Source organism: Ambystoma mexicanum, chromosome 6p (assembly GCF_040938575.1).
Source record: "Ambystoma mexicanum isolate Mex_15411 chromosome 6p, UKY_AmexF1_1, whole genome shotgun sequence".
Classification (NCBI taxonomy): Eukaryota; Metazoa; Chordata; class Amphibia; order Caudata; family Ambystomatidae; genus Ambystoma; species Ambystoma mexicanum.
In genome coordinates this window covers 964,587,438-964,611,427 of record NC_090935.1, presented here as the reverse complement: position 1 = coordinate 964,611,427, position 23,990 = coordinate 964,587,438, and the positions used below count along the sequence as shown (strand labels likewise).

Genomic DNA, 23,990 nt, shown 5'->3' with positions numbered 1-23,990 from the left:
TGTACATCACATTGTAGTGATATCGTAGCCATATTTTTCATAGTGTACAATGCTATGTCAATGGGTGAAAGGTTGTGTTCCATGGCTTCCTGTGATATCACTTTGGGGTGGGGGTCAAATGACAGCACTTCCTCTGATGTCATCAGGGGGGCAAGGGTCGTGTGATGTCACTTCCGCTACCCCAGGCATTTTGGTGAAATGACGTCCCTGATTATGAAGTAGTGATAGTCAGTGCATTCATCAACCGCAATAAGCTGGTGCGAGCTGCAGTGAAACCCCAAATATGTTGACTGTGGGGAGCAGCTATGTGTGGTGGCAACAGTGGTGGGGAACTGCCAAACTGCAGTGTCACAAGAGTGCAAGAAAATATGTGGGCCCTGGCACTTATTTTTTTAACAAATGAAGCTCTGATCATGCTACTGCAGGAAGAGAAGACCCTTTGCAGTAGTACATTCTTATTGTAATATTTATGGACCCCACTGAGGCCGAGTGCAGCATAAAACTGAAACCTGCGTTCTTTGGTTGGCAGTAACTATATTTAACGAGAAAGTAAACATTTCTTTGTTTTTGAGCATCAATCTATTGTATTTTCTTCTACAGAATAGCATTTACTTTATGCCAGGGAAGTCACAGTAAACTGTTAGGCTTCCATTTACTAAGGCAGGGTTCTGCAACCCTAGCATCTCCAGATGTACTGGACTACGACTCCCATAAATCCACCCCATGGACTTTGCTAGCTAGGTCTGATGGGAGTTGTAGTCAAAAACATTTGGAGAGCGAAAGGTTGCAGACCCTGTATTAACGATGTAGGTGGTCTTCAGTCAAGGCCAAGCTATTCTGCAGCACAGCAGCAGTCTAGCTGCCCGAGCAAACGCCAGAGAGGCACACGCAGGCAAGCCACACTGCAAGAAGCAGCCACCTGCCAACCTTCACGCCCCTTCCTCCAGCTGCCTCAATGTCCTATCTTCTAATTGTATAATGGCAGTGCTCGTTAATGCAGGACGTAGGCATCTGTATTTTATTCCTGGATTGCCTTAGAATGTGCTCTGCTCTGTCGACATCAACCTCCTGTAAAAGTGTTCACACAGCAAAAACATGTTCTGTCCTGGAAAAAGTCCACAAGAATATTTGGTTTCTTCAAATATAAATGTTAATTACTTCCAGGCAACCTCCAACTATATATCTTTTCCTGAGCGTTGTCACGCTGCCATTTTCCAAAACCAATATTGCACTACAGCTTATTTCTGTTTTTAAACATTTGCATTCCTGGCTGTTGACTTGTTTGACGTGCATTTACCAACAGATTCTCTCAAATGTCTCCTGTGCAGACTCTTAAGAGGGGCTTATGTTGGGGTCACAAGCTCCTTCCCAAGAACCTGCTGCAGGCGCAGTTATTTGACTCATTCTCACAAGTTAATGTGGACAATTAAGTCATGCACATGACACATCTAATTAAATTGGACATGGTATTCACAAAGAACCGTGTCCAACAAACACGCAAGCTATGCATGTAGTCATTTTCATGAATACTTTTTTCGTAACAACAAAGACATTTTCATTCCTGTAAATGCGGCCTTAGTGTGGTCACGGCACGCAATGGATGCGTGTCTATAGGACGTTTTAACATTGTCATGCTTTGCTCTTCCTGCTGTAAAGTAGTTTCTTCGACACTTCACTTCCTGCATACATGCTGCCAAGGTCACAGGAATGTGGTGCTTTTTCCCAGGCAAGTGTGGGGAAAGTATTTGGCAATGCTTGAGAATATTCAAGACATTAATGTTGGTGGGTGATCACCAACGTTTGCAGTGCCGACCATTAACGCCTCCCTTACGCACAGCTTGAAACAGCAAGTTCTGCAGATAGGTTAGTAAATTATTACGAGTGCAGAGACACGGGCACTTGCGCACGCTCTTAAAGTTATACTTGCACATGGAGAATAACATTTTGTAAAGAAAGCAGGTGTAGCTTGACCATGTATATGTTATGATTTTTATCCTAGGCAGAAGTCACTCTTACGCCTGTGAAAAGATCTGGTTATCTTCTCTGGATTGTTTAAACATTTAGAACAGTAAACGCATAACTTTTTGATTTTTTTTACATTAGGAATTTCCAAATCCTCAGCGTGATGCGAATGTGAAAAAGTTAAAGTAAGGAAGGGAATGGCATTGGCGCATTCCACAGCAATGGACTAACTCGCGTGCATTAAGTCCCTGCGTCTGCTCCACTGCGAGTCTAGTGGAGGAAATGAAGCGTACTGCTCAATGCAGTCTCTGGGCAGATCGCCCCCAAGACATGTGCTCTGGACTCAAAATATTTGCCGTAACAGTCCATTCCAAAGAGTTCTCCCAATGCATTCATCTTGAATGTGGCTAATGGAATTATGCCTGAACATCGGGTTAAAATAATAAAGCAGTCTGAACACTGGATGTGAGCTCCGATTCCCCCCTGGAAATCTGCAGGGGTCAGGACGTTACCCAATTCCATGAGTCTACATTTGGCAGTCTTTATATATTTTTTGGAAAACGGGCCCTTCCCACAAACCTCCCCTAAAATGATGATCTCAACAAAGTCATACTTTTGTTAAAATGAGATTTAGGCTTGAGCCCAGTGTTCTGTCCAAAAAAAGGTTGTTTACTATGAGTGCAGCAGACATGAAAGGCCTATTTCAGTCCACATTTGTGCATTCCATGGTCTGCCAGACAATCCTTCCTGCACTTGCGGGGACGCGAAGGCAGAAATAGCCGCAGTATGTTCCAGGTGCTAGGTTCTTTGCAAAAAAAACACTATGCAAAAGACCCAGACAAATGGAATGTGCCTCACTTTTGTGGGATCTGCTGACAATGTGGCCTGGAACAATAGCACGTGCAGAGAAAAGGTGGGGGAATACACATCTTAACTGAGGGATACCCACCTGGGTTTCAGTAACGGAACACTCATAATACTGTAATTTAGAAACTATCCCGAATACATAAATGGAAGCAAGGGCTTTCACAGAATACAAAGGAAGTCCCCCCCCCCTGCACACCACACAACGCATTTGCATTCAGTTTTTGCAAAGCTCCAATCTCGCAGGCCAGTGATTCTGTTTCACCAGCACTCTGTCCGAGTGAAGGACCAATGAGTAGATAAGGCTAAACGCAGGCAGTGCACGGTGGGACTGGAATGCAACACCCCCGCAAGGTGAAGGGTTCCGCGCTGGAATTGGAATGCAACACTTCTGAGGCGATGGGAGTAGTACAACAGTGCACTACTTCAGTGACAGCCAACGGCAGTGCGGCGTGATGAAAGACGTATTGCCCACAGAGCAGGAATAAACACACCGCCCTCTACACAGGCCTGCAAGCTGCTAGATGGGAACTGTTCCAATGAGCGTTATTTGTTTGCTTTGCTTTCATTATGCTAAACAGATGAGATTACTTTCCTGGACTCTTTTTTTCAAGCATGGAACTTGGTGTTAGATTCTGATACAGACTGTAGCCTCTAGCCCAAATTGGGAGCGGCTCGCGGGGACTACTTCATTGTCCCATGAAAGAAATAATGGCGCAGACAACAGGGTGGAGTAATACAAACATATTGTATCCAATCTTCATGTATGTGTTTATAGACTTACCTGTTTCTGAACTACCATCTAGCACACCGAGGGGCTGCATACATGAAAGAAAGAGACCAAAAAACAATGGACAAAGCCTCCCCTGCCCAGGAGTGGGTTGGACAGGGGTGACAATGTTGAGGAGAGGACTATTTTTGGAGAGGAAACCATTGGGACAATGGATGCAAAGGAAGCAGCAGCAGGCACATTCTACCAGCCCCCATGTGGGGTTTGGGGCCGTGGTCGTGAACGGCCACTCAGGGCCTATCAACTTCCCTAAACTGGGCTATGTATGCGAGGAGCAGCCGGTTTTAGCCAGGGGGCCCAGACTGTGTGTCCGATGCAGCCCAAGCACCCATGGGGGTCCAACATCAAAGACCCCAGGATGCGCATGCAGTGCAGACTGAGAAGAGCAGGGCCACCCAGCCCTGGCCACGCGTGTGGGCCAGTCCAGATGAGGCGGGCAGTGGGAATGCCCCATATTGACCCACTCAGGGACCAGACAGAGTGGGCCCAGAAGACAAGCCCTCTCAGGCTGCTTATGCCAGAGGTGGCCCGGTGATGAAGTGGAGTGCGGTTGTGAAGTCTCCCCGTTGGGTGGGGCAGTGAAGTGGATACATTCCTGGTTCGCTGTGTCTGCATGACCCAGAAGAAGAGCTCCTCCAGATCACTGGAGTGCTGGAGAGTCCTCGTGGGCCCTGCCCATGCATCACACATGCGTGGTGGTAAAGGCAGCATCCCCATAGCAACGGGATGCAACCAGAAGAGAGAATGCGCTGCAGGGCATGTCATTGATTTTGCGGGACCCATGTGTGGTACAGGGCCACATGAAGAACTCACTGCACAGCTGGCAAGGCTCTGAACAGGGGGCCGCCAAGAGGAGCACAAGAATGCGGGCTATGCAGCGGTGATATGGTGGCCCCCACATGGTGGATAGGGCTGCCAAAGTCCAGAAAGGATGTGCAGACAATGCAACAGTGAACGCAGGGTCTCACAGGAACAGGGGGAACCACTTGAAACAATGAAATGCGCCTGGGTTGCATGGTGGTGATATGCTGCCGCAAGTGGTGGACAGGTCACCTCAGTGAGTGCGCATTGCCTGGGAGTCTGCAGATTGGGCAGATCTCAACCCCTATCACAGCTAGCAGAAGTACTGGCCTGAGCCTCGGTGTGGCTGACTTCAGGAGTTACACCATGTGCGTAATGTAAATACTTGTTTATGATTACTTACAATATATTTAACAACTTCTTCATTTTGTATGTATGTTTAGGTTCATATTTACAGTTGTTGAATGGGTAGTTAGGCATGTATTTAATTAGTTAAGACTGTATACAGAGGTGGTTATGTATTTAAATATATAAAGGGGTTAGATAAGGATGAGTGTTAGCCAGAACCCGGGCGTGAGACAGGAAAGAGAAGTGGTGGCCTGCCAAAGGAGGCCCATGGGTTGGGACCATCCGCTGGGGCCATCTCCTGTCTCGCTCTATAGGGCACGTGTGTGGTTATGGCCTTTGTCTGGGGTCCGGTCCATCAATTTCTACCGTAAAGGTCTAGCTTTGTCCTCTCTATGTGAGGGTGGGCTGATTGGGACCATCAGGAGTTCACGCCAGGGGAACAGAGGGTAGGATTATTAGAATGTTCTTCATGGTTAAGGTTTGAGTAGGTGTAATGCTTTAAAAAAATCTAATATCTTAAAACATGGAGTCTATTTAAAATGCATTCTGGGTGCAGCAGTGGACATTTTCCTCAAGCCTCAGTTAGGACTGTATTTTAATGTGAGCTCTGACTACTGTCTGCATTCTTTGAATCACTAGAAAAACATCTTGTTTTTTCTTACGCTACTTTGCTGTGTTTAAGGACTCATTCGTGCTCCGATGAGAAAAAGAATGTGTTTACCCCTTAGTGTTCAATGTGACATTTTTGGCCGAATGCCCGTGAATGCCAGAAGCAGGTGAACTTTCTGGAATATGCCATTACGCATTTGTGTAATGTTTAAATTGGAGAGCACCAGATTAGGCGGTCATAGAAAAGGCTTCAGGGCTGGAGAAAAGGTGGACGCATCTTTTCCGGTCATTCCCGTTGTGAAGGTTCTCTCTGCCAACCTGGTCTGGAAGCTGTCCAGTGAAGTTCTTGGCTAGATGAAGCGGCTTACCGCTTTGTCAACGGTGATGTATTTGATCTAATCTATTTTTTTTAATCACATTTCATTCACTTACGTATGCTTTCGTTTTGGTTTAATAAACAGCCATAAAGAGCCAGTGTTATAATCTAGCTGAGAGTGTGTATGTGTGAATTATTGTGTTTCAAGTGTACATTGATTTTTCACTCGGTGTACTGGGGAGAAAGATAATGTCCATGCACTTTGTTTAGAAAAAGCAAAACAGTCGGTAAATTTTGTGAAGTAAAAAATAAATAAGGGTCCCTGTCTCTTGGTGTCCGTGTCCGTGTGTGAAAATAAGGTAAGAACTCAGGGTGCTGTCAATCTCCTGTTAATATAACACCTATTACTGCAGGATGCCTATCACCCGTTCCTGTCCTGCTTTGGCCTGTAGTAAGGAATGTGCACCTTAGCCCCGGGACAGGGACAGAAAACGCACGGGCTACAAGACATTACAGATTGTCTTCAGCAGGTCATGCATTTCAGAATCGTATTGTGAAATACACACTGTGAACTGCCCAAAAAGGGATTTAAGGTGCTGCAAACACACTAACACAATGATGTTCAATCCAGTAACAAAACATGATAAAACGGAACCCCTTCCTGAGATTTCCATGAAAATGTATCTCTGGCTCTTGTAATAGAGACTGTCCTTTGCACAGGTTTGCCCCACCTTTCACTGCTGTGGAAGTCAACATTGCTTACCACTGCTACAAGACTTCTTAGAAGGACAGCTCACAGCAAACATATCTTTCCTTTACTTGACTCTACACACTCTCTATTTGCAGGTGGGAGGTGCAAAATGTTGTGCATCTTGCATGGTGCATTCGACAAAAGGGGATCACCTTTTCTTAAATGCTACTCATACAATGGGTCGCACACTGTCCGTTTAGTAAGCTCTCTCCCTTAAGCAGAAGTCCTCCCCAGTTGAGTAGCAGAAGAGCAAGAGGCCCATCATTCTCTTACAGCTTCAGTTTCAGTTAAAACAATTATCAACCCGCATGCACAATGATTCAGGAGGAAGCCACAAATTGTGGCACGGTGGCACGTGGGGCCTTTTTGCAAGCACGCATGATCTGTACAGTAGGCAAAGCTATAATTACCTGTCATTCGTTTTGCCAGGAAACCCTAAGAAATATAAGCAACCAGGCAATTTATTTTTCTCTGCTTTAGCAAGCCCTCTGAGGATTCCAGCGCACACTGCAGTCCTACAGTAGGCCACCTCGTGAATGATGGACCAGGAAAACGTAGGGATTCAATGAGAGCAACCCCCTCCTGGATTTTCCAAGATCCGTACATTTGAGAACTATATGGTGCTGCTACAGTCCTCTAAATTATGGTTACTCATTATGTGGCCCTCCAGATATTTTGGATTTCAACACCAAACAGCCATAGCTAGCATTGTCAGTGGTGAAGAACTATGGGAGTTGGAGCCCAAACATCTGGAGAAGCACACAAAAGTGCCTATGCCCTAGATGAAGGGCTCCACCAAGTTCGAAAGAAACAATCAAGTCACTTCCTAAATTTGGATAACATTTGGTCAGCCAAACCATGCATGATATTTATGCAGCTCTGAACGACCCCTATTCTGTGGCTTATCTGTACCCACACGTGGAGGGCAAATGTTGTTGAAGAATTGTTGGATGGTAGGATAGTATGTGGGCTTAACCCTACCACACGTCATAAGAATATTGGAAGTTACTGAGATGCTTTATGAACAAATAGAGGAACTGGGCGGAATGTAGAGTTCCTTTATAAGGTGACGGGCCTCCACCGTAATTGTCACTATCATTTTGACGCATCACAGGAGGTATTCTACAACTTATAATACATGGCAGCACAGTCAAGCTGGTCTCTTGCTTACTCTCAGGAAATATATATATATATATATATACATATATATATCAAAGTAGGATCTATTCAGAATAAAATGCAGTTTGCAAAGTGTTTTAAAACATATTTAAGCAGTTTACTTCAATGCATTTAAAAGTCCTTTTGTGGTCTAAAATAATTGATAAGCTGCAGATAGATTCTTGCTCTCCTTTATTAAACTCCAGCAGTGCACACAATAAACAGCCATAAACAGTTCCTTATCAATCAATGGTGTCACAGAAAGCTATTTTTAGAAGAAAGTAATCTTAAAATGGTGGTCACAGCTTTAATTAAGTTATTCAGTGGCATTTGGAATTCTGCATTGTGCTGGAAACAGCACTAGGCATTGTGATGTCACAAACCAATTGCAGTAAGTCATTGCAGTTGGACTGGTAGTAGTGGTAGTGGTAAATGATATGGCACCTTTTCCCATTATTATCGTCTCAACGTGATGTGATTCTCCTATTACAGGTAAGTAGTGTTGCCGCTACTATTATGTAGTAAGGACATTATTCACAGGCTGTTATATGCTTATTGCAGGCCACCAATGCATTACATTTTCTTTTGGTGCATATGTTACTAGTAAAATCCTTAATACATTGTACGTGCGCCCAGAGGCGTAGACAGGTTAGGGCCTGAGCGGGCAAGGACCATCCAAAATCTGTAAATGCCCACTCAATAGCACCGTGTGGGCATTTACAGATGTTACCGCCACTGCGATGGACCCAACTACATTAGCTTGACGCCCCACTTGTTAGACAATCCTGGCTCCGCCTCTGCGTGCGCCCACCCTTATTCCCCAATATTGTGTGACTTCGAGCAGCAGGACTAGGTACAAAGTTCTTTTTTAACATATTTTAGAATGTAGATTCCACTCAAAGTATACTGAGGATTTTGCCACGTTCTGTGCCCACTGCTCCTGATCACTTTTCTTTTCTCTGGATCATCTACTTTGTCTTAATTCTGTCTTCGAATCTCTGTGGAATTCAAACTGTTCATTTTGAGAAATGCAGGATTCATTTTCAAATGCCCACCACATGAGAGAGCAGTGTTGGGTCTCGGTCATGAGGTGATACATGTATAGTTAACTCAAAACACTTACACTGGCACTAAAGCTGGTCTCTCTTGGACTGGCATCACCCACTTCCTAAGGGGTCAGGGGTTGGGAATGTGAGGGACCCAGTTGCATGGTTCGGGCCTGCACTGCACCGGCCACTGCATGTGCTTCTCGCCTCGCAGCCTATCTCCGCCCAGTCTAGCCACAATGCCAAGTTTCCTCTACAAGTTCGGAATACTGCTCCAACCACACCTTACAGCTGCTCGTCATGACCCATGGGCAATGAGCATCGAGGGTGCCATTCATACAGGATCCAGTCTCTCCTATGCTGGAGCTGTGCAGCATCTGCACTTTCAGACAGGGACACCGCGATGCAACGTCATACCTAAGACAAATGTCAGCTATTCAACACACCTTTAACAAACCACGAATCTAGGCGCTCCGATCGGTAATGGTAATCGGAAGGCTACGTTAATCTCATCCCGTGAACCATGAAACGGCATTCATCACCCTATGTAATGGAAGATTGACACTTACCTAATATTTTTGCAATGCAACATCCATGGTCTTTGGTTGACGCATTTCCAAAAGGGACCTGCAACAAACAACAACAAAAAATGAGTTGGCAATAGTTTTTCTTCATTAATTATCACAATCAAACGGAGTGTCAATCCCAAATAACAATTCACTTTAAGCCAGTTGCAATTATAGAAATCATAAAATAGCACACAGCCAATGAATGATGAAACTCCTCCCATAAACTGGAAGAAGATGTAGGATCTTCCAATATGATAATATAGTGATAGTACAATGTAACACAGGACACAGTACATGACCGATCATGGCTATCCTCAAACACTAAAGCATTCTCAAAAAGCCCTAAACTAATCACTTTTAAGACAACAGTCTAATTATTTATGCAGTTCTTAGGACCAGCATTTAACCAGATTCCACGGATTTGGTATATTTTCGTCTCTACTTCTCATTGTCCTCTTCTACGCTCTTTATAACACCATCCCGCTCTTCTCCCCGGTTACCCTCCATGCTGTGCCGTTTCCACCTTTCCCATGTTGCTCCCTCTTGTTGTATGGGTGTACTCATGTTTACCGAATATTTGTCTGATGGTTGGCCTTCTTTTGCCATCCCGGTCCCCCTTATTCCTAGTAACCAGTGGCATTTTTAGGGGCCTCTCATTAAAACATCTTACCCCGCCACTACCCTCGACTTGGACTCCTGCCATGAGTTTACCAAAGGTGGCAACCTTTTGGGGTTTTGTGCATGTCACAAAAGCAGCATCTTGCATAATTTTAACTCCGTCTGTGGTGTGTTGCAGTAGTGATATATTACCATTCCAAACACTGACAATTGTGGTCAATGAAGGCACTAAGACACAGAGGATGATAAAAGGAGTGATGCAATCAGTGGCAGAAGCAAACCATATCTTGCAGCTAAACACTGGTAAGACCGAGTCTGTGCTTTTGTCCATAAAATGGAACGCTTGTGTCAGGATAATGGATGAGGAAGCTTGAAGTTCATCATATAACACCAACTCTTTTTACAGCTTCCGGTTATGTTCCCTGCTTCTCATGATTCTTTACGACGATCAAAGTTCAGGCGTACCAGATTAATCTGAATTCTTTAAGAGCTGTTAAACCATTCTTTCTTTCCTCGTACTTTCATACTTTTTTTTAAAACTCTCATAACTCCCAAAATTGATCCCAAGAATGCCTTTTTGGACGTTTTTCCTAAATCCAACATTAAGCCCGTGAAAGCAGCCAGACATGTGCCACTGATCATGTTCCACCGATGAAGGAAGTTTGAATCCATGCGAACTGGCCTCGTGCATCTTCATTAGGTGCCACTTTCAGCTGGCGTGTGATTTAAAATGGCAGGCTATCTTTCATAAACCTTTGCATGCCCGATTAGCTTACGCAAAAAGGAAAAATCACCTGTGCGTCAGGGGTTTAAGGTTCAGGAATGGTCTAAAACTTGAAGTTGCCAAATACTACAAGAGCAAAGTAACCGCTCTTTTACTGCAGCGCCCTAGAAATCGAGAATACATTGCTTCCTACTTGTGGAGTGGATTAAACTTTAAGAGGCAATTAATGGGCCGGATATGGGCTTCTCCCTCTGGATCTTAGTTCTTGAGCTATCAGTTAGCCACTAATGTTAGACTGTCAGGAGCAGAAGGAACACAGATAAATGGATGCTTTGCTGTGAAACAAGGGAAGTCTTATTTTATTCTGCTTTGCCCATTGTATTCAGGTTGGAGGACAATGTGCTTGTTTCCACCTTATAGAAGCCTAGGCATTAGAACTTGCCGACAGGCAATGCTTCATTTTTTACAATCGTACAATAATGCATCAGTGTGGGCTCTGAGCCAATACCTAAAAGGGCATGGTGGCTTAGGCCAAGCCAGCAGAAAAGGAGTCTTATATATTTAGGGTAAATGGTTTGAAAAGGGAAGGTTGAGGAATGGGGAAGACAGATAGTGCACATTAGCATAGGTCCATTTTGCGACTTGAAAACCACAGACTAAGTTCTTCATTAAACTGCTCTGGCAAAACGTTTGCAAAATTCTGGCAAGTCGATTGTCAGTTATTGGACTCAGCCATAGTTTCCCTCCATTCACCACAGTTTACTGGCTGCAATGTCTTGCTTTAGAAATTAGCATTTCTTTTAACTTTAGACGCACGCATATATTTCTCATGTAGGCCAGCCCTTAGGCTGTCTTAGGTGAATGGTTCCATATGGCAAACATTTTGCTGGGCGCCCTGGGGCCACTGATGCAGGCATGTGAATACGGGTGACCTCTTCATATCCGCACAGATGGGAGCCTCCAACTCATGGCCTTCCTACAGTATCTCTTAGGTTACAGACCGCAGGTAAAAAGAGGATGTGAATGGGATTGATTGATTGATTGATTGATTGATTGATTGATTGATATTTTATTTCTATCGCGCTCGTACACAAGTGTTTCAGAGCGCAACAAGGCAAGGGAGGGGAACAGGGGAGATCAAAACAGCTATCTTACTAGGCCCAGTGACATTGAGAACGCGCAAGTGCATGGGAGAGCGGGGAGGGGAAAAGTGCATGGAAGGGGGGAGAAGTGGAAAGTGAGGAGCAGAGGAGAAACAGATAAATAACAATAAATAAATAATAAAGGCATCAAACAGTGGTAATGCAGCCAGCAATTTGCAAGTGCTAGGTTTAAGGCAGCAGACAGGGTAGGTCTGATAAATGCAGGAAGAAAAAGGGGGGGCTGTATGGGTACAGATAAAGAGCCCAGTGCAAGGGGTGGCCCAGAGTCAGTGCGGGAGGGTGGCAGGGTGAGCAGGTACCTGGGCCTGAAGGACAGAGGGTGGCCGGGTGCACAGTGCCAAGAGAGAACAGATCAGCAGGGGAGAGGGGGAGCAAAGCAGAAGAAAAGAGGAAGGTCTTGAGGTGCTTCCGGAACCGGAGATGGTTCTCCTCAAGTTTTAGAATGGCAGGGATGCTGTTCCAGAGGGAGGCCCCAGCCAAAGACAGAGATCTACCCCCAGCTCGTTTCTTTGAAAAACGACTGACCCTGAAGGAGCTGGAGGTAGAGGAGAGAAGAGCTCGAGAGGGGAGGTATTTGTGGGGGGATAGCTGAAGGTATTTTGGACCCAGGCCCCAGAAAGCCTTGTGGACAATGCAGAGGGTTTTGAATTTAATCCTTGCATCCACTGGGAGCTAGTGGAGAGATTTCAGAGCTGGAGAGATACGATCCCAGGGCTTGAGGCCAAGGACAAATCTTGCAGTCCTGTTCTGGATTAGTTGCAGAGGGCGGAGAGTACAGGCAGGTAGATTTAGAAAGAGGCTGTTACAATAGTCCAAGCTAGAGAGAACCAGACTTTGGGATACCATGAGCTTCTGGGGGAAGGAGAGGAAAGGCAGAGTACCTCTGAGGAGGTGCAGTCAGAAATTTGACTTTTTAGAGACCTCAGAGATGTGGGTGGAGAAGGAAAAGGTGGAGTCAAAGATGACCCCGAGGTTCTTAGCCTCGCAGGTGGGGGTAGGAGGAGGGCCAAGGGAGGCCGGCCAGAGAGTGAGGGGAAAGGATTGTGAAGGTGTGACGATGAGGATGATCTCCGTCTTGCTGGCATTCAGACAAAGATCATTGATGGCACACCAATCTTGAATGGCAGTTAGGCAATCAGAGATGAGAGAGGGAGAGGAGGTGGCAGAGGGCAGCCTGAAAATGAGTTGAGTGTCGTCAGCGTAGCACTGTAAATTTGAGCAGAAAGTGGCAATGCAGTGGGCGAGAGATTCACTACCCCAGCAACATTTCTAGGGACATAAATGTCTCAGTATTATTGCAAGGATATAGAATGGACATATTCCATGAGCAACAAGAGGGGGCTGCATACACGCTGGACTGGAGCTTGTATACAATTATTAATAACTGACATGAATGCCAATAAATCAAACCAGAAAAACAAAACTCATATGCAAAGGCTGTAAGTGGGCTAGGGCTAGCCATGACTAATCTGGCATAAGGTAAAACATATGCCTTCGAACTGAGGCTCTGCTGGGCACCCCAATCGCATCTACGCATGCAGCAAATTCAATGTAAGGAATCCGAGAGACTATGCTGTCCTTCTCTAGTAGATTGCCCTATGTTTAGAATGTTTAGAAACACATCACCTGCTTCAGACGATTGGAGTTAGGTTATTTGTTATTTGTTTAACACTCTATAGGGAAAATATAATAGAGAATACACTGTTAACATTTTTGCATGTCCTTGGGATGGTTGCCTAAAATGAGTTAATACATAAGAATCCAGGATTTTCCTCAAAATAACTGAGGGATTGGAACCTTCACTAAACTATTTTAATTTGATTTCATCTTGATATTTGAACATTGATATTTCAGTGAAAGATTCACTGCGGGTTAATTATTTTTAACATACCTATTAAAATACATTTTACTCCCTTCCATGCCAGGTACAAAGGCGACTCCTTTAGTTATATGTGCCTCACATCCTTTAAAGGTTCTTTATCTACTTGCGATTGTTAGGCCCCATTAGACATTTCTTCAATGCTGTCCCCAAAAACTGTTTTGCAGCATATTAGGGACCCACTTCGATGTCTTATCCCACTTAATGTACTTCCACCTGAGTCTATTAGCATGTATGTTAGGGCAATGCTTGCCGTGTGGGTCATTTGCTTTCCCCTACAATTTACCCCACAGGGATAACCATTTAAAGAGTTATCACACAGACAGGGCTCCATTATGAGAACTGTGTTAAAAACACAGCACTAACTCAGCAGGGTTGAAATACCGTAACGGCCATGAATCTGTCAGAATTAGCACCAAACTATAAGGGTGTTGGAGAGGGTGGATAATCAGTGGAATTCTGGATGAGCGAAAATAACATTCCGTAAATGGGAAGCACAGCAGTGACCATCTTTGAAAACATAATAACTTCAATACTTTCCCTCTGTCCTCATTCTTCTCAACCTTCCTTCTGCCTTCAATATGGTAAACCACAACATCCTGATTACCAGTCTCTGTGATAACCCTGGGCATCAGAGATTAGGGCTTGGCGTGGCTCGCCTCCTTTTTCTCTGACCAGCCCTCCTAGGTGGAACTTGACTCCTTTCTCTCCCCTACCACTCTCTCTACTTGTGGTGTCCCACAGGGATCTAATCTCTCCCCCTGGTTCTTCAATATCTACATGGCCCCCTTGGCCCTCAGCATCTCTACCTTTACCACAAACCTTCAGTGTTATGTGGATGACGCGCAGCTCTCTTTCAGGCTACCCTCAGCCTCCTCCTCGCTCATCTCTGTCTATCAGCAATTCAGTCTTGTGTGCTGCTAACGATCTCTGCCTGAATGCCAGTAAGACAGAGATCATCCTCATTGTGACCCCTGCTCCCGCTTTCCCACTTTCACACTGGCCGGACTCCCTTGGTCATGCACCCTCTCCTACTAATGAGGCAAAAAATCTAGGGGTCATCTTCAACTCCAATCTCTCCTTCTCTTCTCACATCTCAGACATCTCCAAACCATCCCACTACTAACTGCACCTCCTCAGAGGTATTCCACCTTTTCTCATTTTGCCCCAGAGGCTCACCACCTTGAGAGCCCTGGTTCTCTCTAGGCTGGACTATTGCAACAGCCTTTTTCTCCGTTTTCCTACTTCTACTGTCAGTCCTCTACAAATCATCCAGAACAGAACCGCAAGACCTATCCTTGGCCTCAAACCCAGGGACGGCATCTCTCCTCTGCCGAAATCCCTCCACTGGCTCCCCGTGGCTGCAAGGATCAAGTTCAACACCCTCTGCATAATCCACAAGGCTTTCTGGGGCTGGGGCCCGCTCTATCTACAACGCTCTCTTCCTAAATACTCTTCCCCCACGAGTCCTTCGCTCGTCCTCCTCCAACTCTCTGCGGGTGAGCGGCTTTCACAAACAGAGATTTGGGGGTAGATCTTTATCCTCTGCAGGTGCCTCCCTCTGGAACAGCCTCCCTGCCTCGCTCTGTCTTGAGCCAGAGCAGCTTAAATTCTGGAAACCTCTCAAGACTTTTCTCTTCTCTTCCTCCTTCTCTCTTCCTCTCCCCTGCTAACCTCCTTTCTTTTCTTTCCACCTCCTTCTACTCCCTCTGTTCAGTTTTTGCTGACTGGTTGCCTGGTTCACCTCCAGGTCCAAGACCCCCCCGCCAGTCTTTTGCACTTGCCTCCGGGCCGCTGCAATATGATCAGCATTACTGCGCTTTCAATGTATGCGCCATGAGCGGGGCAATCTCTCTGCACTTAACCCAGGGCCCTGCTGGACTGGACACGTTCTCCCTCCCCAACACCCCCCTTCCTCGCACCTCCGTCTGTACGCATACATGACCTAATGTATTAGGATTAGTAAGTTTGTCTGTCCTGCCCCCCACCTCCCTTTTTATCCCCCTTCCCAGCTTGATCACAACTGTAACACTGCATCTGATCTAGGAGAAATGACATCAGGCCTAGTATGCTAATCCTACTGTAAGATCATTTGGAAACTTCATGGCCAAAGAATGATTACTGTATTCCCTTGTTCCCTTCCCGCCTTGGAGCACTTGAAGCACTCCACCTGTGTATAAGCACTGTATAAATAAACAATTACAATTGCAATTATATTATCACCCATTTCCTGCTGCCATCCAAACCCACAAGTTATGTTAACCATGCCAGGGGAGCAAGGCAAATGCAAGGTGCATAAAATGTGGTTGCAGAAACCAAAATTCAGCGAAGAAGAGCTCTAGGTGCTTGCAGGAGAGGAGGTTGGCCATGCCGAGGAACGGATTGGAGGGTATCATTAAAAAACAACTGTCCAGACGAAGAGCACCATCTGGACAGAAATAAAAGACAGGGTGGTAGCTGTGGGCACTGTGCATCAGGACAATGCATGCCGTAAGAGGTGGAATTGTTGAAGCCCAGGGTGCAGAGTTTATTCTCCATCCAACAGAAGGAGACAGCTGCTGAGGAGGTGGCACAGTTTAACCACTCACCCTTATGCCCGGGGAGGACAAGGTCAGCAGTGTCCCCCACATGGATGGGGAGCAGCCAGTCAACCCCAGCCTGGTAAGTACAGCATGAGAGGAATGTGATCTCTGAAAGGAATGTGATCTCTGATGTGAATGCATAACCTGCCTCCCTAGTCAAGTCATGTGCCAGGATGTGGCGTCCGATGGGTGTAATACCCAAAGACACCCTATGGTCAGAAGCCCCTGGATGTAATTCTGGTGAATGTGAAGGCATACAATACCCAGTGAGGGACCCAGCATCTAAATGCCTGAGATGAAAGAAATGCACTATTGCATGTATATATTTTTACACTCATGCAATCTGGATATGCATTCAATTAATCAGGGTAGGCCATGGCCATATAGCCAACCGAAATCCCCTGTGGCCATATGCATCCCATAAACGTCCAAGTCTATGAAACACACAGTGGAAACACAACAGCCGCTATCTTAATAAATCCATCTAAATGACACATGAGCAATGCATCTGCCTATGAGAGTAGGGACAATTGGCATGGTAAGTAATCATGTCTCCATGGTCTAGTCCAACAAAAGAGCTGATGGCTGGAAGGTTTAGAATGAATCTCTGGCTTCACGCTGGGCACTCTCCAGATCATCCTTATTTGCCTGCCAAACCATTACAGAAAGGAGAAAGATTGTGTGCAAATCATGCTTCGTGCCAACTCCAAAGGGGCATTCTAGCCAGAACTGCTAGATCACATATCTTATGCATGAAATCAGAAGAAACCATAGACATGTTTCAGTCTGATTGTGAATCCTCAGTGAGGTGTAGCTTGGGTCTCTAGGACCAGCAGGCATGCGTCTATGGATAGGCAGGCTGAAACACGATGGTCTAGAAGATTTGCTAGAGCTGTGCCTGTGGTTATGATTATTTCCAAACCTTCCAGACATCTGCATTTGGTTTTGCTAATGTCACCCTTATTCAACGGGTATGTCCAAACATGGGTCGTGAGTATGCTTGCCCTAGAGACTCAAGGTACTCCTCACTTACGATGCCCAATTAGGCTGAAAAATGTCTGTGTTTGCTTGTGGCCTTGTGCAGAATGGCTGTGAGATCGCAGTTTAGGCAAGACTACCCCTTTTTGGGTAGGACCAATCTGATTTGATTATGGTCTTTCTCCTTCAGCAATGGCTTGGCAGGATGAAAAATGACGGTCTCAATAGGTGCCCAGAGCTGTGACCATGTTATAATTATGTGTGGCCCATGAAAACAAACCCCAACATGATGGTACAGTAGCATGTCAACTCCTGTGAGTATACCACAAAGTGAATATGTCAACAAAAACCCTGGGAAACCAAACCTCCTTGTTTACAACTAGCAAAGCCTGTGCATGTGAGAGGCACACTTACCAATTTTCGAAGAGCCACCCCTCTGCATGTGAACTCACTCTCCTCGGATTGGCTTTTGGTCAGCATCCTCCAAAATGTATAAGTGTCTTTGTCAGCCATATATACCCTATGCCATTCATCCCAAAACAACAGGTTAACAGGCCACCTAAGGAGAGGAAGCTGGGCCTAGCATGACTGGGGGTCATTCCGAGTTGGGTGGTAGCCATGGTGCTTTTAGCACCCTGGCTGCCTCCCATACTGGGTCCGGGTCCAGTGTGGCTGAATGGGGACTTACCGGGTCATTCTGACCCTGGAGGACCCGGTAAATCCCCATTCCGGGAACCATTCCCCATTCCCATTTGAGCCCCCATAGGGCTCAATGGGAATGGGGAAGGCGCAAATAATGGGCCCGCGAATAGCAGGCCCGTTATTAGCGCCCTGGTCCCTTAGCGGGACCCGTAAAGGACGTGTGGTCAGACCACACGGAATTGGGCGGTAAATGATTATCGGTACCGGTCTCCTTACCGGTGCCAAGTATCCCTTACCGCCCAACTCGGAATGAGCCCCTGGGTGTGCATAAACTGGTGCTGACACTACTGGGGTGCCAACATCAAGCAATAGCACCTTAACCACCACCCCTGTTCCCTGAAGTAGAGGCACCCAGAGGAAGACTCCTAGCAAGAAAAGATCTGCTGCAAGTACCTGTAAAGGAGTCCCCCACTCACCATTCAGACTGGCAGCACCCCAGCAGTTGTGGCAACTGACACGACCACCAACGATACGGCTCCTTAATTAGTCACCTCAAGCCTACAATTCCCTGTGGAGACTAGTCAACCACCAGACAGCCACCCAGCCAACCAGGATGTAACACTGCCAAACACCAGCCCGGCTCAAGACATGATCCGCCTACAGGCCTCTCTTCACCTGCTCCACCCATTCAGTGGCACCGGTATCAGGACACTGATACCGGGACTGGTGAGGATGCCATTAGATCTGCGGATGCTGATGGGTGGGTGAGAAGCATGGGCACGAAAACCCCAGCCCTGTCCTCAGCCCCGACAATGCGCCCCAATGCACCCTTCAAGGGATATGGGCAGGCTGAACAGAATGGAGCAGTGGCAGAAGCACATTGAAAATATTGCAGACCAGCAGACCAGCATGCTACTAGGGATGCTGTGCAGGGCTCATCCTGATGGATGGCTAAGGCAATGGACATGCAGTGCGGTCATCTCAGAGATGCAACAGTATCAAATGCAGTGGTGGGGCAGAGGGATCGCAAGCTGACAGAGGCAATATTTTCAAACACAGTGACAATGCAAAAGGCACTGCTCCTGACAATGCAGTATATCTTGGGGCTGGATTCTGAAAACTCACCCTCTGCCACCACAACTGAACGCTCACTAGCCGGAAGTCGCAGTCGTTTGTTCCAATACCCAGCCTCATTAGCTAAGCAAAATGGCATGGGAAAAAACGGTCATGTCAACAGGACATGTCCCAGACACAATCATGTTGGGGTTGCGGGTGGGGGCAAGAGTTCTGGGTTTGAGGGTGGAGGGAGGGAAAGGGAGTTTTATAGTCAGAAAATAAAATCAGATTTAAACGTAAAATGAGGAGAGGGTGGTGACACTGACTATATACCATCATGTGAAGTAGTTGTAATCAATTGTTCTTTGAAATTGTTCTCTAGGATATGATATGATATGATATGGCATTTGTAACGCGCCTATACACAAGTGTTTCAAGGCGCGAGGAGGCAGGGAGGGAGGGAACAAGGTGAAGACAGACAACGATCCTACTAGGCCAGGTGTCATTTAGATCGCGCAAGTGCAGGGGTAGGGGGAAGGGAAAAGTGCAAGGGGAGGGGGGAAGTGCAGTACAGGGTAAGTAGAATAAAAATAAATAAATAGGGCCAGCTGGTGGCAAGTGCAAGGTAAGTGCAGACAAGTGCTGGGAAGGGGAGGCTGTAGGGATACAGAGACAGTCCCGCAGTGCAGGGGTTGCCAGGGAGGCAGTGCAAGTGGAGAGTGGCTGGGCCATGGACCGAGGTCGGTGAGAGTGGCCCAGTTGCAGATTCAGTGCAGTTTCAGTGAAGGATTTAGCAGGGGAGAGGGAGAGAGAAAGCAGAAGCAAAGAGGAAGGTTTTGAGGTGCTTCCGGAACCGGAGATGGTTCTCCTCAAGTTTCAGGGAGGCAGGAAGGCTGTTCCAGAGGGAGGCCCCTGCCGCAGAGAGAGGTCTACCCCCAGCTTGTTGCTTCGAGAAGCGGCTGACCCTGAGGGAGTTGGAGACGGATGAGCGAAGGGCTCGGGAAGGAAGATATTTAGGAAGAGAGAGTTGAAGGTATTTAGGCCCCAGGCCCCAGAAGGCCTTGTGGACAATGCAGAGGGTTTTGAACTTAATCCTCGCAGCCACTGGGAGCCAGTGTAGAGATTTCAGTCCTGGAGAGATACAGTCCCTGGGCTTGAGGCCAAGGACAAGTCTCGCAGTCCTGTTCAAGATGAGTTGAAGAGGGCGGAGAGTGGAGGCAGGCAGATTAAGATAGAGGCTGTTACAGTAGTCAAGTTTCAAGAGAACCAGGGCTCGGGAGACAGTGAGCTTCTGGGGGAAGGAGAGGAAGGGAAGAATGCCTCTGAGGAGGTTCAGCTGGTAGTGTGACTTCTTAGAGACGTCAGATATATGAGGAGAGAAGGAGAGTGTGGAGTCGAAGATGACCCCGAGGTTTTTTGCCTTGCAGGTAGGAGCAGGAAGAGGGGCAAGAGAGGCTGGCCAGAGAGCTGCAGGGAAGGAGGGAGTGGGTGTGCCGATGAGTAGAATCTCAGTCTTACTGGCATTAAGGCAGATGTCACTGGCGGCACACCATTCCTGGATAGCAGACAGACAGTCAGAGATGAGGGAAGGAGAGGAGGCCGAGGGTAGCCTGAAAATGAGCTGGGTATCGTCCGCATAGCACTGAAAGTTGTGAAAGTTGGGGTAGAGAGCGGCGATGCGGTGGGCAAGGAGTGCCAGATACTGGGTGAACAGCCAGGGAGAGATTAGATCCCTGGGGGACACCACAGGTAGAGAAAAAGATGTCAGAGAGGAAGGACCCCAGTTGGACCTGGGAGGGTCGATTGGAAAGGAAAGAGGTCAGCCACGCCAGAGCCTGACCAGTGATACCCAGGTAATCAGGGAGACGGTTGAGCAGGATGGCATGGTTGACAGTGTCAAAGGCAGAAGAGAGATCGAGCAGAATGAGAACACACGGAGTGTTGGAGTCGAGGTTCGAGAGCAGGTCCTCACGGATGTTCAGGAGAGCAGTTTCCGTGCTTCTAGCAGCTCTGAAGCCAGATTGATGGTCATGAAGACTACCAACAGATTCAGCATGGAGGTTAAACTGGGAGATGGCCAGCTTCTCCAGGAGCTTGCCCAGGAAGGGAGTGATGGAGATTGGGCGATAGTTAGCCGGGCAGGAGGGGTCGGAAGTGGGTTTCTTAAGAAGAGGATGCACAAGGGAGTTCTTAAGGGGGGATGGGAAGACTCCAGAGGCGAAGGAGTGGTTGCAAAAGTCCGCCAGGGCAGGAGCCAGGGAGTCGATGTGGTCCTTGATAGTTTTGGAGGAACAGGGGTGAACCTGTTTAGACGAGACTTTCATAGATCGGACTTGTCTGGAAACCTCGTCAGCAGAGAAAAGGGGAAAGGCAGAGAAGGAGAGAGGAGGGGTGGCTGCAGAAGGGCCAGAGGAAGAGCCGGGAAGAGAGGGAGGGAGGTGATAGGAGGAGAGTGAGGACAGGATGTCCTGAGTTTTAGAGATGAAGTGAGAGGCCAGTGCAGTGCAGAGGGCATGGGAGGGGACAGGAGAGGTAGAGACTGCACCAGGGTTGGCAAGCTCCTTGCAGATTTTAAAGAGTTCGGCCGAGTTGTTAGATGCCGCAGAGATGCGGGCTTGGATAAGGGCTCTCTTCTTGGTGAGAACGGAGAGACGGTATTGCCTTTGGAGCAGGCAGCAGGCCAGTTTGTCAGAGGATGAACATGAAGCACGCCATTTCCTCTCTGCCACCCTGCACTTGCGTTTTAGGGTGACAAGATCCGCGTCATACCAGGAGTTACATTTGGCTTTGGGCTTCAGGCGGATTCTCATGACAGGGGCAAGGATATCAAGAGTATCAGATTTAGGAGGGTGGAGCGTGGAGAGGGCTGTGTCAGAGTGGGAGTCAGCCGAAGGGGGAGGGGGGCGAGAAGGTGGCAGCAAAAGCCTCAACTGACACACGCTTCATGGGTCGGATGACCGAGAAGGTGGGTGGCAGTGATGAGGGTGGCTTTGCCTGTGGGGTGGGGAGTGTGAGGTGGGAGGTTAGGAGAAAGTGATCACTCCAGGAGAGAGGAGTGGAGAGAGGGACGGAGAGGGGAAGGTCAGAAGAGATCAGAGCATCAAGAGTGTGCCCTGAAGAATGAGTAGGCCCAGACGGGAGAATAGAGAGTGAGAGAGAGTCGCAGAGGTCACGAAAGAGTCCAGAGGGGGGACAGGAGGCATCTAGGTGGACGTTGAAGTCACCAAGAAAGAGGAGTTGAGTGGTTGAGGACAGGAGTGAGGAGGAGAGGTCAGCCCACTCAGAGAGGATGGAGGAAATTTGACCAGGTGGCCGATAGATAGTAGCCACGGTAAGGGAATGGCTAGGAGAGAGAGAGAGAGTCGGCAGACAAGACATTCAAAAGAGGAGTGACAGTGGCAGGAATCCACTCCTGGAAGATGAGGGCCACACCCCCCCCTGCACGGTTGGGCCTTGGCATGGATAGGATCTTGTAACCGTCAGGTAGGAGTGTGTCAAAGCTGGTGACAGAGCTGGCCGTGAACCATGTCTCAGTGAGACCGAGGACGTCAAGGTCCAGTTCATCAAGAAGGCGACAGATATCAGAGGAATGTTTGATGGCAGAGCGAGAGTTAAGAGTGGCAATGTGGAGAAGGTTGCTATCCTTGAAGGACTTCCGGGGAGGGGTACAGATCAGAGGTACGCCCTGCAGAGGTGAAGAAGAAGGAGGTGACGAAGGACCACGAGAGGGGGCACGGAGGGAGGGTAGAGGCAAGGTAGCCGAGGACAGAGGAGGGGGGACAGCAGGAGAGGAAAGGAAGTTGATGAGGCGTGGGAAGCGTGTATGAAAGAGGTGAAGGTTGGCCTGAGGGCCTTGGACCAAGACGGTCCCATTATTGTAGACATTAATGATGGCCTTAGAGGAGCAGAAGGGGGCCAAGAGGACATCCCAACGGGTGCCACCATTAATGGGAGAAGAGGAGAAAGGAGAGAGCACAGAGACCATATGAAGGGTCCATAGGTCAGGCGAAGGCACGAAAAAGAGGATGTCAGTGAGAGTTTCCTGGAAGGAGGCACTAGTGTAGGTGTCTGCGATAGGGAGGCCTGGGTTAGAGACCAGGATGTCCTTTTTAAACTTTTTTCTACCAGATTTAGTGAGCAGAGCAGGATAGTCAATACAGAAGCAGTTAGAGAAGATAGGCGAGATAGAGAGCACCATGGAGTAGGAGGGAGTGGGGGGGAAGACAGACGAGACAAGAGCAAGCAGACAGGAAGTGAGCGGCAAGCCCACGTTTACCACATTTCAGAAAACAACAGTAAATGCATATTAGGTACCCATTGGAGAGGCCACCTAAGTTTGAGAATCCTGCGAGGGGAGAAAAAACCTAGTTTACCACAACTGTGGAACACAGTGAGGTGTAGACACCATGCGAATGAAGTGAACAGGTGTAGATGGGGGTGGGCCGGGAGAAGGTGGAGATAGCAAGGTGAAAACTGGCGCCTGGCGTCCCCTGCGGACACCTGCAGACACACAGGGAGCTGCAGCCGTAGGAGCCGCCCTTTGCCTAAGGGGCCCTTAGCCGAGGGGGATGTCAGGCAGGGGGCTGCCCAGGGGGGTGGGAATTAAGGCAGGAGGAGAGGAAGGGGAGGGGGGTGTGGGTGGGCAGGGAGGCGGGAAGGGAGAGGGGAGAGGAGGAACAGGAAGTGAGGAGGAGGGAGGGGGCAGAGGGCAGCACAAACGCGCAGGGAGCGCTAAGAAAAAACAAACAGTGCCTGATTAAGATCTTACTGATCTTACAGGAGTTCCTGATGCATCTAAGCAAAGCCACCTGTCTGTGCTGTGCTCTCATCTTCTACTGTAGATCTGTGCCAGGGCCAGCCTCTGTGCAGTTTCCCTATGCAGTGTGGCTCCTGTATTCCAATCTTTGTACATGTGGGATTATGCATTTGTGTCATTGACTCACGTTGTTATGAAAGGGCGTTCAAGGCGGTGCTCTCTATATCTGCCTTCATAAGAATGGAATATCTCAGCTATGCTCTCCATGTTTAGACGGTTTAGTGTCATGTCTGCCCATTGCTGGCCATCAGGTATTGCCTCGGATGATGACCTCTAGCAGGGGATGCCCCCTTACACAGCCAATACTCCCCCTTTGTG

General features: G+C 47.6%; 1 protein-coding gene across 8 annotated transcripts in view; it reads right to left on the bottom strand.

Annotated features, from left to right (window-relative positions):
* Positions 1-23,990, bottom strand: part of SNCAIP (synuclein alpha interacting protein) — a 666,776-nt gene that overhangs the window by 494,913 nt on the left and 147,873 nt on the right. For all 8 annotated transcript variants that reach the window (XM_069625574.1, XM_069625570.1, XM_069625572.1 and 5 more), the window contains exon 2: positions 9,215-9,272. The gene's annotated coding sequence lies outside the window, so the exon portion shown is untranslated. The remainder of the gene's footprint in view (positions 1-9,214; positions 9,273-23,990) is intronic.